The sequence below is a fragment of the Bubalus bubalis genome, chromosome 1 (assembly GCF_019923935.1).
Source record: "Bubalus bubalis isolate 160015118507 breed Murrah chromosome 1, NDDB_SH_1, whole genome shotgun sequence".
Lineage (NCBI taxonomy): Eukaryota > Metazoa > Chordata > Mammalia > Artiodactyla > Bovidae > Bubalus > Bubalus bubalis.
Window position 1 is genome coordinate 75,914,339 of NC_059157.1, and position 23,070 is coordinate 75,937,408.

Below are 23,070 nucleotides of genomic sequence, written 5' to 3' on the forward strand. Positions count from 1 at the left end.
GTCTGTTACAACCAGTAGTATGAAATATTTATTAACACTTAATGGGCTCCTGGCTGCCTAAGATTAGTTGAGGATATATCTGTGTATCAGAGATGCATGTGCCTGAGTTGGAGAAACCCCTTTGGTTAGTATCTATTATGTGCCTAGGGGCACATGCACAGGAGTTGGAAAAGTCTCTGGTTATTTTTGTAGCATGTCTGTGAACTCTCTTGGGCATGTCTGGTCTGGGGTTAAGAGATAAGTTTGAAATTTTTTCATCTAGGCCACGCCTCATTGCTCATGCCCAGATTTCTGCCTAATACATTCATTGGTTAATGGGACTATGGGCTGTTCCCATATCTTGGCAATTGTGAATAAGCCTGCAGTAAACAGAGGAGTGTATATATGCACGCTAAGACACTTCAGTCCAGTTCAGTTTTGTCATTCAGTCGTGTCCGAATCTTTGTGACCCCATGAACGACAGCACACTAGGCCTCCCTGTCTATCACTAACTCCCGGGGGTTACCCAAACTCATGACCATTGAGTCAGGGCTGCCATCTATCCATCTCATCCTCTGTCAGCCCATTCTCTTCCCGCCTTCAATCTTTCCCAACATCAGGGTTTTTCATATGAGTCAGCTCTTCACATCATGAAGCTAAAGTATTGGAGTTTCAACTTCAACATCAGTCCCTCCAATGAACACCCAGGACTGATTTCTTTTAGGATGAACTGGTTGGATCTCCTTGCAGTCCAAGGGACTCTCAAGAATCTTCTCCAACACCACAGTTCAAAAGCATCAGTTCTTCGGCACTCAGCTTTCTTTATAGTCCAACTCAAAATCCATACATGGCCACTGGAAAAACCATAGCCTTGACTAGATGGACCTTTCCTGACAAAGTAATGTCTCTGCTTTTTAATATGCTTTCTAGGTTGGTCAAAACTTTCCTTCCAAGGAGTAAGTGTCTTTTAATTTCATGGCTGCAATCACCATCTACAGTGATTTTGGAGCCCCAAAAAATAAAGTCTGACACAGTTTCCACTGTTTCCCCATTTATTTCCCAGAAGTGATGTGACCAGATGCCATGATCTTAGTTTTCTGAATGTTGAGCTTTAAGCCAACTTTTTCACTTTCCTATTTCACTTTCATCAAGAGGCTCTTTATTTCTTCTTCATTTTCTGCCATAAGGGTGATGTCATTTGCATATCTGAGGTTATTGATATTTCTCCCAGCAATCTTGATTCCAGCTTTTGCTTCTAGCATTTCTCATGATGTACTCTGCATATAAGTTAAATAAGGAGGGTGACAATATACAGCCTTGACAGTACTCCTTTTCCTCTTTGGAACCAGTCTGTTGTTCCATGTCCAGTTCTAACTCTTGCTTCCTGACCTGCATATAGGTTTCTCAAGAGGCAGGTCAGGTGGTCTGGTATTCCCATCTCTTTCAGAATTTTCCACAGTTTATGGTGATCCACATAGTCAAAGGCTTTGGCATAGTAAATAAAGCAGAAATAGATGTTTTTCTGGAACTCTGTTGCTTTTTTGATGAACCAGCAAATGTTGGCAATTTGATATCTGGTTCCTCTGCCTTTTCTAAAACCAGCTTGAACATCTGGAAGTTCACAATTCATGGATTGCTGAAGCCTGGCGTGGAGAATTTTGAGCATTACTCTACTTGCCTGTGAGATGAGTGCAATTGTGCCATAGTTTGAGCATTCTTTCACATTGCCTTTCTTTGGGATTGGAATGATAACCCACATTTTACAATCCTGTGGCCACTGCTATTTTCCAAATTTGCTGACATATTGAGTGCAGCACTTTCCCAGCATCATCTTTCAGGATTTGAAATAACTCAACTGGAATTCCATCACCTCCACTAGCTTTGTTCGTAGTAATACTTCCTCAGGCCCACATGACTTCACATTCCAAATTGTCTGGCTCTAGGTAGGTGATCACACCATCGTGATTATCTGGGTAGTGAAGATCTTTTTTGTATAATTTGTCTGTGTATTCTTGCCACCTCTTCTTAATATCTTCTGCTTCTGTCAGGTCCAAACCATTTCTGTCCTTTATTGAGCCCATCTTTGCATGAAATGTTCCCTTGCTATCTCTAATTTTCTTGAAGAGATCTCTAGTCTTTCCCATTCTATTGTTTTTCTCTATTTCTTTGCATAGATTACTGAGGAAAGCTTTCTTATCTCTCCTTGCTATTCTTTGGAAATCTGCATTCACATGGGTATAGCTTTCCTTTTCTCCTTTGCTTTTCACTTCTCTTCTTTTCACAGCTATTTGTAAGGCCTCCTCAGACAGCCATTTTGCTTTTTTGCATTTCTTTTCCTTGGGGATGGTCTTGATCCCTGTCTCCTGTACAATGTCACGAACCTCATTCCATAGTTCATCAGGCACTCTATCTATCAGATCTAGGCCCTTAAATCTATTTCTCACTTCCACTGTATAATCATAAGGTATTTGATTTAGGTCATACCTGAATGGTCTAGTGGTTTTCCTTACTTTCTTCAATTTAAGTCTGAATTTGGAAATAAGGAGCTCATGGTCTGAGTCACAGTCAGCTCCTGATCTTGTTTTTGCTGACTGTATAGAGTATCTCCGTCTTTGGCTGCACAGAATATAATCAATCTGATTTCGGTGTTGACCATCTGGTGATGTCCATGTGTAGAGTCTTCTCTTGTGTTGTTGGAAGAGGGTGTTTGCTATGACCAGTGCATTTTTCTTGGCAAAACTCTATTAGTCTTTGCCCTGCTTCATTCCATATTCCAAGGCTAAATTTGCCTGTTACTCCAGGTGTTTCTTGACTTCCTACTTTTACATTCCAGTTCCCTATAATGAAAAGGACATCCTTTTTGGGTGTTAGTTCTAAAAGGTCTTGTAGGTCTTCATAGAACCGTTCAACTTCAGCTTCTTCAGTGTTACTGGTTGGGGCATAGACTTGGATTAATGTGATATTGAATGGTTTGCCTTGGAAACCAACAGAGATCATTCTGTCATTTTTGAGATTGCATCCAAGTACTGCATTTCAGACTGTTTTATTGACTATGACAGCTACTCCATTTCTTCTAAGGGATTCCTGTCCACGTCGTGCTAAGACACTTCGGTTGTGTTCAACTCTGTGAAACCCTATGGACTGTAGCCTTCCAGGAGCCTCTGTCCATGGGATTTTCCAGGCAAGAATACTGGAGTGGGTGGCCATGCCCTCCTCCAGGGAATCTTCCCCAGCCAGGGATGAACTTACATCTCTTAGGTCTCCTGCATTATCAAGCAGGTTCTTTATCACTAGTACTACCTGGAAAGCGTGGGAGTGCATATTTCTCTCTAAAACGCTGTTTTAATTTCCTTTGAGTATATATGCAGAAGTGAAATTTTGAGACCACATGGTAGTTTGAGTTGTAATTTTTGTGAAAGCTCTATATTATTTACTAAAATGATTGACCAAGTTATGTTCTCCTCTACAGTGTATGATTATTCCCCTTTTACTCCATTTTCTAGTGCCATTGTCTCTTGTCTTCTTGAAACTGCCATTCTAACTATTGTGAAATTATATCCTACTGTGGTTTTCATTTGATTTCCATTATGATTAATGATGTTAAACATTTTTTCATGTATCTATCAGCTATTTTGATGTCCTCTTTGAAAAGTATCTCTTTGCTTCTTCTATTTTTTTAACTAGATTATTTCATTTTTATTGTTGCTGTTAATAAACTGAATTCTTTATATAGTTTCAATATTAACTTCTTATCCTACATGTAATTTGCAAAACTTTTCTCCCATTCTTTGTCTTTTTTATTTTATTTTTTTGATTGTTTATTTTGCTGTGCAGAACATTTGAGTTTCACATCGTTTATTTGTTGATTTTTGCTTTCATTGTTTGTGCCTTTGACATGTTTAAAAAACCGTAGCCACAACCAATATCAGGGAGCTTCTTCCCTCTGTTTTTCTCTAGGGAATTTATGGTGTCAGATCTTTAGTGTAAGACTTTTGCTCATTTTGAGCTATTTTTTGTAAGTGATTTCCGATATGTGTCCAATTCCGTTGTTCCACATCTATTTCTCCAATTTTCCAAGGATCATTTGAAAAGACTATCCTTTCCCTGCATGGGTATTCTTGGCTCTCTTGACTGTATTGTTGACTGCATATGCTGAGATTTAACTCTGGGTTAATATTCTGTTCTATTGGTCAGTGTCTCTGTTTTTTTTTTTTTTTTTTTTTTTTTTTTTTTTTTTTTTTTTTTTTCCCAGTAACATACTATTTTGATTACTATGACTTTTTAGTATAGTTTGAAATCTTGAAGCATAATATTTCTAATTTTTTTTCCTTCCTTCTCAGAATTTCTTTGGCTATTCTGTGCCTTTTGTGGTTCCAAACAAATTTTAAGATTATTTATTCATTTATATGAAGAATGCTTTGGGTATTTTGATGGGGATTACATTAAAGCCTGTAGATGGTTTTAGATAGTATGGCAATTTTAACAATAATTATTATTATAATCCAAGAATGTAAGATGTCTTTCCATTTGTTTGTGTCTTCAGTTTCTTTCAGCAAGTACTTGTAGTTTTCATTGTACATACCTTTCACTCCCTTGGATAAATTTATTTCTAAGTATTACATATTTTGTTGATGCTATTGTGAATGGGATAACATTTCTTTTTCAATTGCTTCATTATTAGTGTAAAGGAATGAAATTTATTTGTGTATGTTGATTATATATTCTCCCACTTTGCTGAAAATGTTCATTATTTTTTACTCATTCTGGGATATTCTATGTGCAAAATCATATTATCAGTAAATAGTGATAATTTTACATCATCCTATCTGATTTGAATGCCTTTATTTCCTTATATTATTGCCCTAGTTAGTACTAGTCAGTGGAGAAGGCAATGGAAACCCATTCCAGTACTCTTGCCTGGAAAATCCCATGGAAGGAGAAGCCTGGTAGGCTGCAGTCCATGGGGTCATGAAGAGTTGGACACGACTGAGTGATTTCCCTTTCACTTTTCACTTTCATGCATTGGAGAAGGAAATGGCAACCCACTCCAGTGTTCTTGCCTGGAGAATCCCAGGAATGGTGGAGCTTGGTGGACTTCCATCTGTGGGGTCACACAGAGTTGGACACAACTGAAGCAACTTAACAGCAGCAGCAGCAGCAGTACTAGTCAGCACTATATTGAATAGGAGTCATGAGAGTGGCTATGCTTGTTTCTAATCTTACAGGAAACCTGTTATATTTTTCTCCACTTAGTATAATGTTATCTGTAGATTTTTTATATATGGCCATTATTATGTTGAGGTATGTTCCTTCTATACCCAGTCTCTTAAGGGTTGTTTATTTATTTATTTTTACCATGAAAGGATGTTGCATTTGGTCAAACATTTTGTGTATTTACTAAAATGATCATGTAATTTTCATCTTTAATTGTATTGATGTGATGTACTATATTGATTTTCTTATGATAAACCATTATTGTATCTCAGGGATAAATCTTGCTTGGTTGTGGTTCATAATCCTTTTAATGTATTCTGGGGCATGGTGCACAGATATTTTTCTGAGAATTTTTGTGTCTATACTTATCAGAGATATTTGACTATAGTTTCTATAATTTTAAGCCATACTATAGTTTTAATTGTGGCATCTTTAAAAATCAGCTTTCTAAAATGGGTTTGAAAGTGTTCCCTTATCAATATTTTGGAAAAGTTTGGGGAGAATTGGTCTTAATTCTTCATTAAATTTTTGGTAGAAATTTCCAGTGAAGCCTTTTAGTTCTGGAGTTTCTGTGTTGGAAGATTTTTGGAAGATGTGTCAATCTTTTAATTCATTATTGGTGAGTTCAAATTTTCTTGGGGCTTCACTGGTGACTCAGATGGCAAAGAATATTCCTGCAATGTGGGAGACCAGGTTCAATCCTGGGTTAGGAATATTCCCTGGAGAAGGAACTGGCAAACCCTTCCAGTATCCTTGTCTGGAAAAACTCATATATAGAGGAGCCTGGAAGACCATGGGGTCAATTTATTCCTGATTCAGTCTTGGGAGGTTGTTTGTTTTAAAAATGTATCCCTTTATCCTAGGTTATGTAATTTGTTGGCAAAGAATTGTACCTAGTCTATATGATTCTATGTATGTCTGTGGTATCAGTTGTACTGTTACCTATTTTGTTGTGAATTTTGAGTCTTTTCTCTTTTTGTTTAGTCTAGTTAAATATTTGAATTTTGTTTATCTTGTCAAAGAAACTGTCCTTAATTTTGTTCCTCCTTTCTATTGTTTTTCTGTTATGTATTTTATTCTTTCTATCACTGGACCTTATCATTCTTTCTTTTGTTTATTTACAATTAATTTGTTCTTTTTCTAGATCTTTGAGTTGTAAAGTTTGGCTGCTTACTTGATATCCTTCTAATTTCTTAATATATGAAATTATTGATATAAACTTTCCTCTGAGAACTACATTTGCTACATCCCACATGAATCTGACAGGGAGGCCTGGCGTGCTGCGATTCATGGGGTTGCAAAGAGTTGGATACGACTGAGTGACTGAACTGAACTGAACTGAACATGAGTTTGAGTATGCTCCAGGAGTTGGTGATGGACAGGGAAGTGTTTGTGTCTATGTGGTCACAAAGAGTCAGACACAACTGAGTGACTAAACTGAACTGACAATGTTTGATAGGTTGTATTTCTCTTTCATTTCATTTAATTGTCTTGATATTTTTAAATTTTATTAAATTTCCATTTTGACTGAATGGTTGTGTATTTTCCAAATATTTGTAGATCTCACTTAATTCTTATTGTTGATTTCTAGTTTCACACCACAGTGTTCAGAGATTATGGTCATGATTTCAGTCTTCTTAAATTTGCTAAGATTTGTTTTGTGACCTATCATATAATATATCCTGGAGAATGTTCCATGTGCACTTGAGAAGAATGTGTACTCTGCTATTGGGTGCAATGTTCTATTAAGTTAATTCATTTTATAGTGTGGTTCAGTTCCAGTTTTGCTTTGTTGATTTTCTGTCTGGTCAAGCTATCCATTGCTGAGTGGAATAATGAAGTCTCCAGTAATTATTCTATTGTTATCTATTTCTCTTTTAAGATCTTTTTTTGTTCAAATAATATATTTTGATGTTCAAGTTTTAGGATCACGTATATATTTACAATTGATATATCTTCATCATGTACTGATCCATTTATTAGTATATCATGTCCTTCTTTGTATCTTATTGTAGTTTTGACTTGAAGTCTATTTGATCTAATAAAAGTATGGTTACACCTACCTTTGGAGAAGGCAATGGCAGCCCACTCCAGTACTCTTGCTTGGAAAATCCCATGGACAGTGGAGCCTGTTAGGCTGCAATCCATGGGGTCGCTAAGAGTTGGAAACGACTGAGCGACTTCATTTTCACTTTTCACTTTCATGCATTGGAGAAGGAAATAGCAGCCCACTCCAGAGTTCTTGCCTGGAGAATCCCAGGGACGGGGGAGCCTGGTGGGCTGCCATCTATGGGGTCGCACAGAGTCGGACACGACTGAAGTGACTTAGCATAGCATACATCTACCTTCTTGTTTTATGTTTGCTTGGAATATCATCTTCTATATTTTCATTTTGTGTCTGTGTGTGCCCTTAGAGCTTGAATGAGTCTTTCATAGGTAGCATATAGTTGGGTCTTACTTTTTATCCATCCCGTCACTCTGTTCCTTTAGATTAGTGAGTTCAAGTTATTTACATTTAGGGTGATTTTTATGTAAGAATTTATTACATAAATTTTATATTTTCCCTTCTAATTATTTTGTCTCTTCATTGTTTCTTTTCCCTTCTGTTTCTGTCCACCTTTGTAAGCTGGTGGTTTCATGATGACTTGCTCAGTCTTTCCCACAACGTTTATTTATTTATTTGGTTGTTTTGTCTCCACCTAAGAATTTTGCTTTGTGGTTATCATGTTAAGTTAAGTCGCTCAGTTGTGTCTGACTCTTTGTGGCCCCATAGACTGTAAGACACTAGGCTCCCCTGTCTTTCACTATCACCTGGAATTTGCTCAAACTCTTTTCGATTGAGACAGTGATGCCATCCAACCATCTCATCCTCTGTCATCCTCTTCTCCTCCCGCCTTCAATCTTTCCCAGCATCAGGGTCTTTTCAAATGAGTCAGTTCTTTGCATCAGGTAGCCAAAGTATTGGAGTTTCAGCTTCACCATCAGCCCTTCCAATGAACACTCAGGACTGATCTCCTTTACGATGGACTGGTTGGATCTCCTTGCAGTCCAAGGGACTCCCAAGAGTCTTCTCCAAAACCACAGTTCAAAAGCATCCATTCTTCGGCACTCAGCTTTCTTTAGTCCAACTCTCACATCCATACATGACTACTGGAAAAACCATAGCCTTGATTAGATGGACCTTTGTTGGCAAAGTTTTTTAATTTAAGTTTTTCTCTGTTTTTTAATATGTTGTCTAGGTTTGTCATTACTTTCCTTCCAAGGACCAAGTGTCTTTTAATTTCATGGCTGCAGTCACCAGATGCAGTGATTTTGGAGCCCAGAAAAACAAAGTCAGCCACTGTTTCTGCTGTTTCCCCATCTATTTGCCATGAAGTGATGGTACTGAATGCCATGATCTTAGTTTCGTGAATGTTGAATTTTAAGCCAACTTTTTAATTCTCCTCTTCCACTTTCATCAAGAAGCTCTGTAGTTCTTCACTTTCTTGCATAAGAGTGATGACATCAGCATATCTGAGGTTATTGATATTTCCTCTGGCAATCTTGATTCCAGCTTGTGCTTTCTCCAGCCCAGCGTTTCTCATTATGTACTCCGCATATAAGTTAAATAAGCAGGGTGACAATATACAGCCTTGACGTACTCCTTTTCCTATTTGGAATCAGTCTGTCGTTTCACGTCCAGTTATAACTGTTGTGTCCTGACTTGGATACAGCTTTCTCAAGATGCAGATCAGGTGGTTTGGTATTCCCATCTCTTTCAGAATTCTCCACAGTTTGTGGTGATCCATGGAGATCAAGTTTCCAATATCCGTTGGTAAGAGAGTTCCAGAAAAACATCTATTTCTGCTTTATTGACTATACCAAAGCCTTTGACTATGTGGTTTTCATGAAGTTTTCCTTAAAAAACTTAAAGATAAAATAGTCCTTTTTTTCTACTGACAGGATTATATCTTTATTTGCCTATGAAGTTTCCATCTTTTTATTCCTTTCTTTTTTTTTCTTTTTTTTAAAATTTTATTTTATTTTTAAACTTTACATAACTGTATTAGTTTTGCCAAATATCAAAATGAATCCACCACAGGTATACATGTGTTTCCCATCCTGAACCCTCCTCCCTCCTCCCTCCCCATTCCATCCCTCTGGGTCGTCCCAGTGCACCAGCCCCAAGCATCCAGTATCGTGCATCAAACCTGGACTGGCAACTTGTTTCATACATGATATTTTACATGTTTCAATGCCATTCTCCCAAATCTTCCCACCCTCTCCCTCTCCCACAGAGTCCATAAGACTGTTCTATACATCAGTGTCTCTTTTGCTGTCTCGTACACAGGGTTATTGTTACCATCTTTCTAAATTCCATATATATGCGTTAGTATACTGTATTGGTGTTTTTCTTTCTGGCTTACTTCACTCTGTATAATAGGCTCCAGTTTCATCCACCTCATTAGAACTGATTCAAATGTATTCTTTTTAATGGCTGAATAATACTCCATTGTGTATATGTACCACAGCTTTCTTATCCATTCATCTGCTGATGGACATCTAGGTTGCTTCCATGTCCTGGCTATTATAAACAGTGCTGCGATGAACATTGGGGTACTCGTGTCTCTTTCCCTTCTGGTTTCCTCAGTGTGTATGCCCAGCAGTGGGATTGCTGGATCATAAGGCAGGTCTATTTCCAGTTTTTTAAGGAATCTCCACACTGTTCTCCATAGTGGCTGTATTAGCTTGCATTCCCACCAACAGTGTAAGAGGGTTCCCTTTTCTCCACACCCTCTCCAGCATTTATTACGTGTAGACTTTTGGATCACAGCCATTCTGACTGGTGTGAAATGGTACCTCATAGTGCTTTTGATTTGCATTTCTCTGATAATGAGTGATGTTGAGCATCTTTTCATGTGTTTGTTAGCCATCTGTATGTTTTCTTTGGAGAAATGTCTATTTAGTTCTTTGGCCCATTTTTTGATTGGGTCATTTATTTTTCTGGAGTTGAGCTGTAGGAGTTGCTTGTATATTCTCGAGATTAGTTGTTTGTCAGTTGCTTCATTTGCTATTATCTTCTCCCATTCTGAAGGCTGTCTTTTCACCTTGCTAATAGTTTCCTTTGATGTGCAGAAGCTTTTAAGGTTAATTAGGTCCCATTTGTTTATTCCTTTCTTTTTATGCTTTTGAGTCACCAATTTTCTCTTAATGCTGTGGTTTTATTGTCAGTTTGTAGTAGCTATAGTTATTTTTAATGTGCTTTTCTTTTAAACTACATGCTATAATTAAGAGTTTAATAAGTGATTCTTATTAAATATTACATATTTTAAATTCTATTTATCACTTTGATCACAGCTTTGTATAATTTAATAATTTTGTTTCAGCTTGAAAATCTCCTTTCAACATTTTGTATAATACAGGTCTGGTGGTTAACTCTCTCAGTTTGTGTTTGTCTGAGAAAGCCTTTATTTTTCCTTTATATCTGAAAGATAACTTTGTCTGATAGAGTAGTCTTGGCTGGCAGTTTTTCTCCTGACTGCTAAAGTTTCTGCTGAAAAACTTGCTGATAACCTAAGGTGGGGAGTAGTTCCTTTGTAAATTACTGTCTTATTCTCACTGGTGGTTTGTGGTTTAGTCGCTAAGTCATGTCCGACTCTTTGTGACCCCATGGACTATAACCCACCAGGCTTCTCTGTCCATGGGATTCTCCAGGCAAGAATACTGAAGTGGGTTGTCATTTCCTTCTCCATAAGATCTTCCCAATCCAGGGATCGAACCTGGGTCTCCTGCATTGCCAGCAGATTCTTTACCTACTGAGCTACATGTTTTCACTGATTGACTTTAAAAATTCTTTTTTTTTTTTTAAATTTTATTTTATTTTTAAACCTCAAACACAGTATTAGTTTATTTATTGATTTTTGACAATTTCTTTAACTTGTTTCTCTTAATTGAGCAGACTTGCAATTAAGTTTGGAACAGGTGCCTAAAAAAGGAAAAGTTGGTTGAGTGGAGAAAGGTGGGTAGTAGAAGAGAACGTGTAAGCATGTGCTTAGCATTTGGGACTTTGGATGTGCCCATTAACTGGTAAGGTCATGTTCAAGTTGGGGGTTCCAGAGGTTTATGGGTGGTCCTCTTGAGGGAATCTGATGCTAAACAACAGAACATGCTTTCCTTCAGTTTTCTCAGAGTGCCTAACTCTCTTCCTACCAGCCATGTGCTTTCTCCTCAGGTAGAGCAATGAGTTCCTCCAGCTACAGTATATGTGACCAGGCAGACCCCAATTTCCCCTTTTACTCTCCATCTCCTCTGCCCAAAATGTCATGCTGAATGGGTGCCAGACCTGCCATCACCTTCTCTGCTGAGGCTGCTTCTACTATGACTTCCCTCACTCAATCACATCCTCTGGGTTCTAATCTATCAACTTTCAGGTACACAGATGGAAGGATATCTGTCATGGTACACAATGCAGAGGTTTTTTTTGTTTGTTTGTTTGTTTGTTTTTCACTTATGATAGCCAGTTAGTTAAAATTCAAGGGGAAGTAAATTCATGATCCCTGGATTGCAAAATCAATTTAATGGATTAAAATAAACTTTAATAAAACTGGGGGGAAAAAGGAAAAAGTAATAAAAACTTTAAATAAACCAATTATAATTGGGTAGTGTGATTTCAACAATAGGGGGTATGAGGGGATCTACATTTTGACAAAAGCAGTTTTATAGAACACATTAAAAACTGCAGTATTCATTAAGATCATCATAAAAGTGAATGTGCATAAAGGATACACAGAAATAAGCACTTACACTTTCTAAAATTAAGTGGTTGTGAGACGTGGGAAAACAATTAAAGGTGACCTAGGAGTGTCCTAAGCATTCAAGTTGGCAATAGCCAAGAGATAATATTGTCTTGGGGACCAAGCATTAAAAGATGTTCAATAAAAATGCCTTATTAACTTTCAAATTTTTGAAAAACAGGATGAGAACTTAGAAATAATCATCTTGCCTCGTGATCACCAGAATTAACATTATTACTGCAATTGACTAGAAGCAAATGGAAAGCAAAATATTAGTCATAGAGTCAAATTTTTTATTTTATAACTTCACAATATATGCTAATTATTTATGAATTCTTCCTTTAATTTATTTCTACATTTAATTTTGCTAATCTTTTTTCTTTTCTTTTTTTGCTGTGTGGCAGAAGGAGATATTTTCAAGTTTGATGGGTATCTTTTTCATTAAATATTTTTTAGGAGGTTAGTTAACTAGTAACTTGCTTTATGACTTCTTTATTGTGATTATAAATGGTGACAAAAATATAAACCTAACAGTTTCTTTTGTCAAATTCCAGTTATCTTTAACTATCTTTCACAGGTGGCATTTTCATTAAACATAAAAATTATGAATGACACCTAGTAATAAGAAAGATTTATGTATCTTTTAGATAAATCAAAGAAATAATATTTTGTAGAGAGAAGGGGTGCTTTATCCAGGAAAAATTATAAAAACAAAACAACAAAACAGAGCAAATCTGGTTGGTATTCTTGGGTCATATTCCTGTCTGTGGCACTGATATATGTTTCTCTGCAGTGCCTCTCACTATGGAAGTTAGGCACTCGACAGAAATATTGGACTGTAAAAATAATAAATGGGTCATGAAACTTCTTCCCTATCTTTAGTATATCGTGCCTGTGTCAAGTTGAACACTGAAAGAATCAGGTTTCAAAAAGCTTGTGAATAAAATTAAAGGTTGTTTCAAGCTGATGAAGTTTAATTTATGTATCATTTAATTATTTCCATACATCTTCTTCAGTTGTTTTTAGGAGTAGAGCTAATGGACAAATCACAAACTAATTCTGTTATATCTTATTTTTAGGACTATTTTATTTCAGAGAACAAGATAAACTTTGTACTGTTTATATCAACTGAATTAAAAAATTCTACTTATTTGTAGTAAATTTGGGACATTTAATATTTAGATGTAAAGACTACCATCATTGAGGGATTTCTGCATAAGTGTCACTCACCAAAATTAAAGAGGCTATTTACTTAAATGCTCAAGAAAACTACAAATAGGGTAAAATAGACAAGTGAGAGGTACAATTTTTTTTCAATGTGACCATGAGATAATGTGGTATTAGAAGCATAGTTGGAGATAGATCAGCAAGATTGGAGTGTCATAGGCCAACTCTACCTAGCAATGAGATGCGGCATAGCTGTAATGTTCATATAAAATGCTGTGCCAAACACAAATAAAAGAGGTCAACTAGGTGTGAGAAATCCACTAATAACTGCTATACGCCCTTCACTGGCAGCATTTTTCTTTATGAAGAACATGTCACAGTGAGATGGGGTACTATAGGATCACCAAAATAGATGTCCATTTCATTATAGGGGACTGAAATGCAAAAGTAGGAAGTCAGGAGATACCAGCAATAACCAAAAATTTGTCCTTGGAGTACAGAATGAAGCAGGGCAAAGGTTAATAAAGTTCTGTCAAGAAAACACATTGATCATAACAAACACCCTCTTCCAACAACACAAGAGAAGACTCTACACATGGACATCACCAGATGGTCAACACCGAAATCAGATTGATTATACTCTTTGAAGCCAAAGATGGAGAAACTCTGTACAGTTAGCAAAAACAAGACCAGGAGCTGACTGTAGCTCAGATCATGAACTCCTTATTGCCAAATTCAGACTTAAATTGAAGAAAGTAGGGAAAACCACTAGACTGTTCAGGTATGACCTAAATCAAATCCCTTATGACTATACAGTGGAAGTGAGAAATAGATTTAAGGGACTAGATTTGATAGACAGAGTGCCTGATGAACTATGGATGGAGGTTCATGACATTGTAGAGAAGACAGGAATCAGACCATCCCCAAGAAAAAGAAGTGAAAAAAAGCAAAATGGCTGTCTGAGGAGGCCTTACAAATAGCAGTGAAAAGAAAAGAAGTGAAAAGCAAAAGAGAAAAGGAAAGATATATACTCATTTGAATACAAAGTTCCAAAGAATAGCAATGAGAGATAAGAAAGCCTTCCTCAGCAATCAATGCAAACAAATAGAGGAAAACAACAGAATGGGAAAGACTAGAGATCTTTTCAAGAAGATTAGAGATACCAAGGGAACATTTCATACAAAGATGGGCTCAATAAATGACAGAAATGGTATGGATCTAACAGAAGCAAAAGATATTAAGAAGAGGTGGCAAGAATACACAGAAAAACTGTACAAACAAGATCTTCATGACCAAGATAATCACGATGGTATGATCACTCACCTAGAGCCAGACATCCTGGAATGTGAAGTCAAGTGGGCCTTAGAAAACATCACTACGAACAAAGCTAGTGGAGGTGATGGAATTCCAGTTGAGCTATTTCAAATCCTGAAAGATGATGCTGTGAAAGTGCTGCACTCAATTTGCCAGCAAATTTGAAAAACTCAGCAGTGGCCACAGGACTGGAAAAGGTCAGTTTTCATTCCAATCCCAAAGAAAGGCAATGCCAAAGAATGCTCAAACTACCGCACAATTGCACTCATTTCACAGGCAAGTAAAGTAATGCTCAAAATTCTCCAAGCCAGGCTTCAGCAATCCGTGAACGGTGAACTTCCAGATGTTCAAGCTGGTTTTAGAAAAGGCAGAGGAACCAGAGACCAAATTGCCAACATCCATTGGATCATAGAAAAAGCAAGAGAGTTCCAGAAAAACATCTATTTCTGCTTTATTGATTATGCCAAAGCCTTTGACTGTGTGGATCACAATAAACTGTGGAAAATTCTGAAAGAGATGGGAATACCACACCACCTGACCTGCCTCTTGAGAAACCTATATGCAGGTCAGGAAGCAACAGTTAGAACTGAACATGGAACAAAGACTAGTTCCATTTTTTTTCTTTCTTTCTTTTTTTTTTTAAATTTAATTTTATTTTATTTTTAAACTTTACATAATTGTATTAGTTTTGCCAAATATCAAAATGAATCCACCACAAAAAAGAGGAAAAGGAGTATGTCAAGGCTGTATATTGTCAGCCTGCTTATTTAACTTCTATGAGGAGTACATCATGAGAAACGCTAGGCTGGAAGAAGCACAAGCTGGAATCAAGATTGCCAGGAGAAATATCAGTAAGCTCAGATATGCAGATGACACCACCCTTATGGCAGAAAATGAAGAGGAACTAAAAAGCCTCTTGATGAGAGTGAAAGAGGAGAGTGAAAAAGTTGGCTTAAAGCTCAACATTCAGAAAATGAAGATCATGGCATCTGGTCCCTTCACTTCATGGCAAATAGATGGGGAAACAGTGGAAACAGTGTCAGACTTTATTTTTGGGGCTCCAAAATCACTGTAGATGGTGACTGCAGCCATGAAATTAAAAGACGCTTACTCCTTGGAAGGAAAGTTATGACCAACCTAGATAGCATATTGAAAAGCAGAGACATTACTTTGCCAATAAAGGTCCGTCTAGTCAAGGCTATGGTTTTTTCAGTAATCATGAATGGATGTGAGAGTTGGACTGTGAAGACAGCTGAGTGCCGAAGAATTGATGCTTTTGAACTGTGGTGTTGGAGAAGACTCTTGAGAGTCCCTTGGACTGCAAGGAGATCCAATCCGTCCATTCTGAAGGAGATCAGCCCTGGGATTTCTTTGGAAGGAATGATGCTAAAGCTGAAACTCCAGTACTTTAGCCACCTCATGCGAAGAGTTGACTCATTGGAAAAGTGTCTGATGCTAGGAGGGATTAGGGGTAGGAGGAAAAGGGGACGACAGAGGATGAGATGGCTGAATGGCATCACTGACTCAATGGACATGAATTTGAGTGAACTCCAGGAGATGGTGATGGACAGAGAGGCCTGGTGTGCTGTGATTCATGTGGTCACAAAAAGTCGGACACAACTGAGCGACCGAAGTGAACTGATGGATTGTAGATAAATATACCCAAACCACAAAGTACACATTTATTATGTTGCTGGGCAAATAGGGAAACCGAGTCTGTCTCCTTATAGAACACATGCTCTTAACCACTGCGTTATAGTAATTTCTACTTCTATTTAACAGTTATACTGTTCATTATAAGGATGAATACAAATCTAATCAACTTTACAAATGTGTTTTCTTATATTACAAGAAAGTACATGAAATTTAGTCACTCCGATTGTAAAAACACTAAAAATGTATTTTGACTACTGGTAATTTTAATAATACCTGTAAATATAAATTTGTAGGTAAAGTTTGTCAAATATTATTAAGAGTTAGGATTTTATATTTCCAGCTGAAAGTGTTTTACTTTTCCCTGTCTCATTTAAATATATATATATTTCAATTTAGATATTTAACAATAAGGGCTAATCAACTGAAATTTTATTTTGGAGTAAACTATACTATTCTGTTAATTGGTAATCAATGCCCAATACATTTTTTCAGTAGAAAAATGTAAAATTCATTTCTTCATCAGGCCAAAATCAGCTGTGTATCAATATTTAAGTGTTAATTCAGTTATACAGATTTTATCTTGTGATACTTGCATTAAAAACAAAAAGATATGAACAGTTTTGCATAGGATTTCACTTTCTTTAGTCAAACTGGCCAGAACCCAAACACATGGTTTAATCTTAGTGTAGGTTAGGCTGGAAAATATATTTTTTGTCTAGAAAGGCATATATTACACAAATTTGAGACACAACATTTTCTTTTCTTCTATTCATGTCTGAAGCCCTTTATTTTCTTTATTATTAAGAATCAAGATCATATGCAGAGAAAAAAGATGATTTATCTGGTTTAGTTTGGCCAGAGTGGTAAATTAAATGGAGGAAAAAGTGAGGCTCATCACCTCTGCATCTTTTAAATTCTCAAAGTTGAGGCTAAACTCTGCCATTCCTCTACTAGGATGTAATTTTATTTATTTATCTATTTATATGTAAAACGTTTTAAAATTCATTTTTAATTGAAGGATAATTGCTTTACAATATTGTGTTGGTTTCTGCCATATATCAACATGAATCAACAATAGGTATACATACGTCTCCTCCCTCTTGAACCTCCTTCTCAGTTCCCACCCCATCTCATCCCTCTAGGTTGTCACAGAGCACCAGTTTGATCTCCCTGAGTCATACAGCAAATTTCCACTGACTATCAATTTTACATATGATAGTGTAGATGTTTCCATGTTACTATCTCCATTTGTCCCACCCTCTCCTTCCCCTTCTATCTCCACAAGTCTATTCTCTATCCTGCATGTCCATCACTGCCCTGAATATAGGTTCATCAGTACCCTCTTTCTATATTCCATATATATATATATGTTACAAATGAGACTTATTTTTCTCTTTCTGACTTACTTCACTTTGTATGATAGGCTCTAGACTCATCCACCTCATAACAACTGACTCAAATATGTTTCTTTTTATGGCTGAGTAATATTTCATTTCATATATGTATCACAGCTTCTTTATTCATTCATCTGTTGATGGACATCTAGGCTGCTTCCATGTCCTAGCTATTGTAAAAAGTGCTGCAATGAACATTGGGGTACATGGGTCTTTTATAGTTATGGTTTTCTCAAGATTTATTATATGTTCAGTAGTGGGACATTGGGTCATATGGTAGTTTTATTTCTATTTTTTTTAAGGAATCTCCATACTGTCCTCCATAGTAGCTGTATCAATTTGCATTCCACCAACAGTATAAGAGGATTCCCTTGGAAAGCAGCCATGCTCACCACCATACCATCAACATGTTAACTGACCTTTGTAGATGAATTTGGAACCGTCCTAGGATGAGTTTCAAAGCAAACTTTAAATTTACCTGAGTATTTTCTTTTACAGGTATAAAGAAAATAGAAGACAGCACGTATAAATTTTAAATAATAAGTATAAATCATAAATAATGAATAAAATAATTTTGTTTATTATCTTTTTATTTTTCTATATTTTAAAAGTTTATCTTTGTAAGAAAAAAACATTGAAAAAATTTCCTCAAAATATTTACTTGTTAATTTAGGGAAATATTTTTATGCAATACATGTTGATACCAAAGGAACCCTGGCTAAAATTCTCCATGTAATTACCAGGCCAAAAAAAAAAAAAAAAAAAAATGACCTTGGTTAAAGTGAAAAGTATTAACATATTAAATAAATCCATTTCAAAGATTCTGGTCAATAAATAGAAGTTTCAAGGCACCTCCGTCTAATGCTACAGGAGATGTCAATCAGGAGAAGTATGTATTGAATTTTTGTATATTTCAAGAGATTAAGGCTATTGAAGTTGTAGCAGTAAAACTGGGATGAGCAAATAAGCTGATTTATTCTTACCATTAGATGAAAGAAACTAATTTAGTATGAATAGACTCTGTGGATTGAAGTGTAATGGAAGGAAAATATTTGGGAAACTGTATTTTTTAAAGTAGGTTGGAGCGAGAGTATATTAATTGAAGTCAAAGAAAAAAGAAATCGTCAGTCTTACTAATTTTGTAGACAGGTCTTTTCTCCCTGAGAGAACAGCCATCTGTTGAGGAGATTCTTTTTATCATATCACAATCCTTTAATTTAGTATCTTTCTTGGGATTGCAGACTTATTAGTTACACTATGATTAATAACATTTCTAAACACCTATGAAGATATGGACATTGATGTATTAAGCAAAATACTTAGGTAATATTGAGCAAAGGGAACTATCATCATTTATCTCAAATACCTGAGATATATGTATGTGTGTATATATATATGTGTAAAACATTTATTTTAATTTCTATCTTTCAGATGTATGAACTGAGGTTTGAAGATGTTAAATAACTTGATCATAATCACATATAGAAACCTACATATCTAAGTAAAATTGTAGATTTTACCAACTGATCAAGAAACCCATCCTCAAATTCAAAGGTAAACAGATTTTGCTTATAGATACTTTAAGCATAACTGAGGTGATAAATGATGCTGTAAGTAAACAAATTAATATCAATGAAGAGATGCTTTCTCTCTCTCTCTTTTTTTTTTTTTTTAAGGTGAACTTTAGGTATAGCAGGATGTATTAGAAAGAATAATGAGCTTTCCAGGTGGCTCAGTCGGAAAGAATTCACCTGCAAATGCAAGAGATGCAGGTTTGATCCCTGGGTCAGGAAGACCCCCTGGAGTAAGAAATGGTAACCCATTCCAGTATTATTTCCTGGAAAATTCCATGGGCAGAGGAGCCTGGTGGGTTGCAGTCCATAGGGTCACAAAGAGTTATACACAACTGAGCACACAGAGCAATGAAAAGAAAATGGGCTCTGGTATAAAAGAAGTCCACATTACAATTCCTAAAATTTTACTTTCAGTCTAAATCTCAGACCTCAATTTTCCATCCACTAAAATGAAGAAAGTAAGAATTACGTCATAGGATTATAATGAGGATAAAATTAATAAACAGATGGCACTGAACCTATACACAAATGAAATTTAAGCAAAACAGCATAAATAGAAATAGAATGTGGACTCACATATTTATACTTCAGTTAACTTTTCCTCAAAATATTCTTGACCCTTGATCTGCCTATATTTTCTTCTTTTTAAGGATATTAGCCCTGGTGTGCAAGGTCTGAGCATTTATCCTAAATTTATCTGAAAATATAAGCCAGTTTTAACCCAGCTGTGGTCCCTAAGTCACTGATATGACAAAGTCTGAAAATGAGAAAATGTATGATTAGAAGAATTATGTTGTTGAATAGATATGTACAGTGATACTTAGTTTCATCTGTGCTGTTAAATACAAGCTTTGTAAAACCATTTATAGATATAGTAGGAATCAGAAAACCATGGTCTATTCCCTGCTTTACCACTAATTCACTGTATTGACACAAGCTACTAAATTATCCTTTCTCTAATTTTGATTTTGCTACAAATTAAAAAATGTTTTGTGACACCCAATCTGATGCTGTAAAGAGCAATATTGCATAGGAACCTGGAATGTCAGGTCCATGAATCAAGGCAAATTGGAAGTGGTCAAACATGGCAAGAATGAACATTGACATTCTAGGAATCAGCGAATTAAAATGGACTGGAATAAAATGACAGAATGATCTCTGTTCGTTTCCAAGGCAAACCATTTAATATCACAGTAATCCATGCCTATACCTCAACCAGTAATGCTGAAGAAGCTGAAGTTGAATGGTTCTATGAAGACCTACAAGACTTTTTAGAACTAAAACCCCAAAAAGATGTCCTTTTCATTATAGGGGACTGGAATGCAAAAGTAGGATGTCAAGAAACACCTGGAGTAACAGGCAAATTTGACCTTGGAATACGGAATGAAGCAGGGCAAAGACTAATAGAGTTTTGCCAAGAAAATGTACTGGTCACAGCAAACACCCTCTTCCAACAACACAAGAGAAGACTGTACCAGATGGTCAACACCAAAATCAGATTGATTATATTCTGCGCAGCCAAAGATGGAGAAGCTCTATACAGTCAGCAAAAACAAGACCAGGAGCTGACTGTGGCTCAGATCATGAAATCCTTATTGCCAAATTCAGACTGAAATTGAAGAACATAGGGAAAACCACTAGACCAGGTATGACCTAAATCAAATCCCTCATGATTATACAGTGGAAGTGAGAAATAGATTTAAGGGCCTAGACCTGATAGATAGAGTGCCTGATGAACTATGGAATGAGGTTCATGACATTGTAAAGGAGACAGGGATCAAGACCATCCCCATGGAAAAGAAATGCAAAAAAGCAAAATGGCTGTCTGGGGAGGCCTTACAAATAGCTGTGAAAAGAAGAGAAGTGAAAAGCAAAGGAGAAAAGGAAAGATATAAGCATCTGAATTCAGAGTTCCAAAGAATAGCAAGAAGAGATAAGAAAGCGTTCCTCAGCGATCAATGCAAAGAAATAGAGGGAAACAACAAAATGGGAAAGACTAGAGATCTCTTCAAGAAAATTAGAGATGCCAAGGGAATACTTCATGCAAAGATGGGCTTGATAAAGGACAGAAATGGTATGGACCTAATAGAAGCAGAAGATATTAAGAAGAGGTGGCAAGATTACACAGAAGAACTGTACAAAAAGATCTTCACGACCCAGATAATCACAATGGTGTGATCACTCATCTAGAGCAAGACATTCTGGAATGGGAAGTCAAATGGGCCTTAGAAAGCATCACTACGAACAAAGTTAATGGAGGTGATGGAATTCCAGTTGAGCTCTTTCAAATCCTGAAAGATGATGCTGTGAAAGTGCTGCACTCAGTATGCCAGCAAATTTGGAAAACTCAGCAGTCGCCACAGGACAGGAAAAGGTCAGGTTTCATTCCATTCCCAAAGAAAGGCAATGCCAAAGAATGCTCAAACTACCGCACAATTGCACTCATCTCACATGCTAGTAAAGTAATGCTCAAAATCTCCAAGCCAGGCTTCAGTAATACGTGAACCGTGAATTTCCTGATGTTCAAGCTGATTTTAGAAAAGGCAGAGGAACCAGAGACCAAATTGCCAACATCCACTGGATCATGGAAAAAGCAAGAGAGTTCCAGAAAAAAACATCTATTTCTGCTTTATTGACTATGCCAAACCTTTGACTGTGTGGATCACAATAAACTGTGGAAAATTCTGAAAGAGATGGGAATACCAGACCACCTGACCTGCCTCTTGAGAAATCTGTATGCAGGTCAGGAAGCACCAGTTAGAACTGGACATGGAACAACAGACTGGTTCCAAATAGGAAAAGGAGTATGTCAAGGCTGTATATTGTCACCCTGCTTATTTAACTTACATGCAGAGAACATCATGAGAAACGCTGGGCTGGAAGAAACACAAGTTGGAATCAAGATTGCCGGGAGAAATATCAATAACCTCAGATATGCAGATGACACCACCCTTACGGCAGAAAGTGAAGAGGAACTAAAAAGCCTCTTGATGAAAGTGAAAGTGGAGAGTGAAAAAGTTGGCTTAATGTTCAACATTCAGAAAACGAAGATCATGGCATTCAGTCCCATCACTTCATGGGAAATAGATGTGAAAACAGTGTCAGATTTTATTTTTGGGGGCTCCCAAATCACTGCAGATGGTGACTGCAGCCATGAAATTAAAAGACGCTTACTCTTGGAAGGAAGGTTATGACCAACCTAGATAACATATTGAAAAGCAGAGACACTACTTTGCCAACAAAGGTCCATATTCAAGGTATGGTTTTTCCTGTGGCCATGTATGGATGTGAGAGTTGGACTGTGAAGAAGGCTGAGTGCCGAACAATTGATGCTTTTGAACTGTGGTGCTGGAGAAGACTCTTGAGAGTCCCTTGGACTGCAAGGAGATCCAACCAGTCCATTCTGAAGGAGATCAGTCCTGGGATTTCTTTGGAAGGAATGATGCTAAAGCTGAAACTCCAGTACTTTGGCCTCCTCATGGGAAGAGTTGACTCATTGGAAAAGACTCTGATGCTGGGAGGGATTGGGGGCAGGAGGAGAAGGGGACGACAGAGGATGAGATGGCTGGTTGGCATCACTGACTCGATGGACATGAGTCTGAGTGAACTTCGGGAGTTGGTGATAGACAGGGAGGCCTTGAGTGCTGCGATTCATGGTGTCGCAAAGAGTCGGATACCACTGAGCAACTGAATTGAACTGAACTGACTGAACTCTGTTGAAGTGGTCATTTTACTTTTCAATTACATTGATTTTCATATACATGAAATCAGCATTCACTCATAGCTTTTTAAAAATTGTTTCCCAATTTATATGTAATGTTCATTATTTCCTTTACTCATTGACCTATAGTATAGACTACTTGAACCTGTATATTGCTCTAGTAATGATGAAAGATGATCTGATAGTTTAATTTTTTTCAAAGCTATTTTCAGAATTTTTCTTAATGGTTTCTATTAAAATCTTTTTAGAGGAAGTAAATGTCTTCATTCTGAGATAGG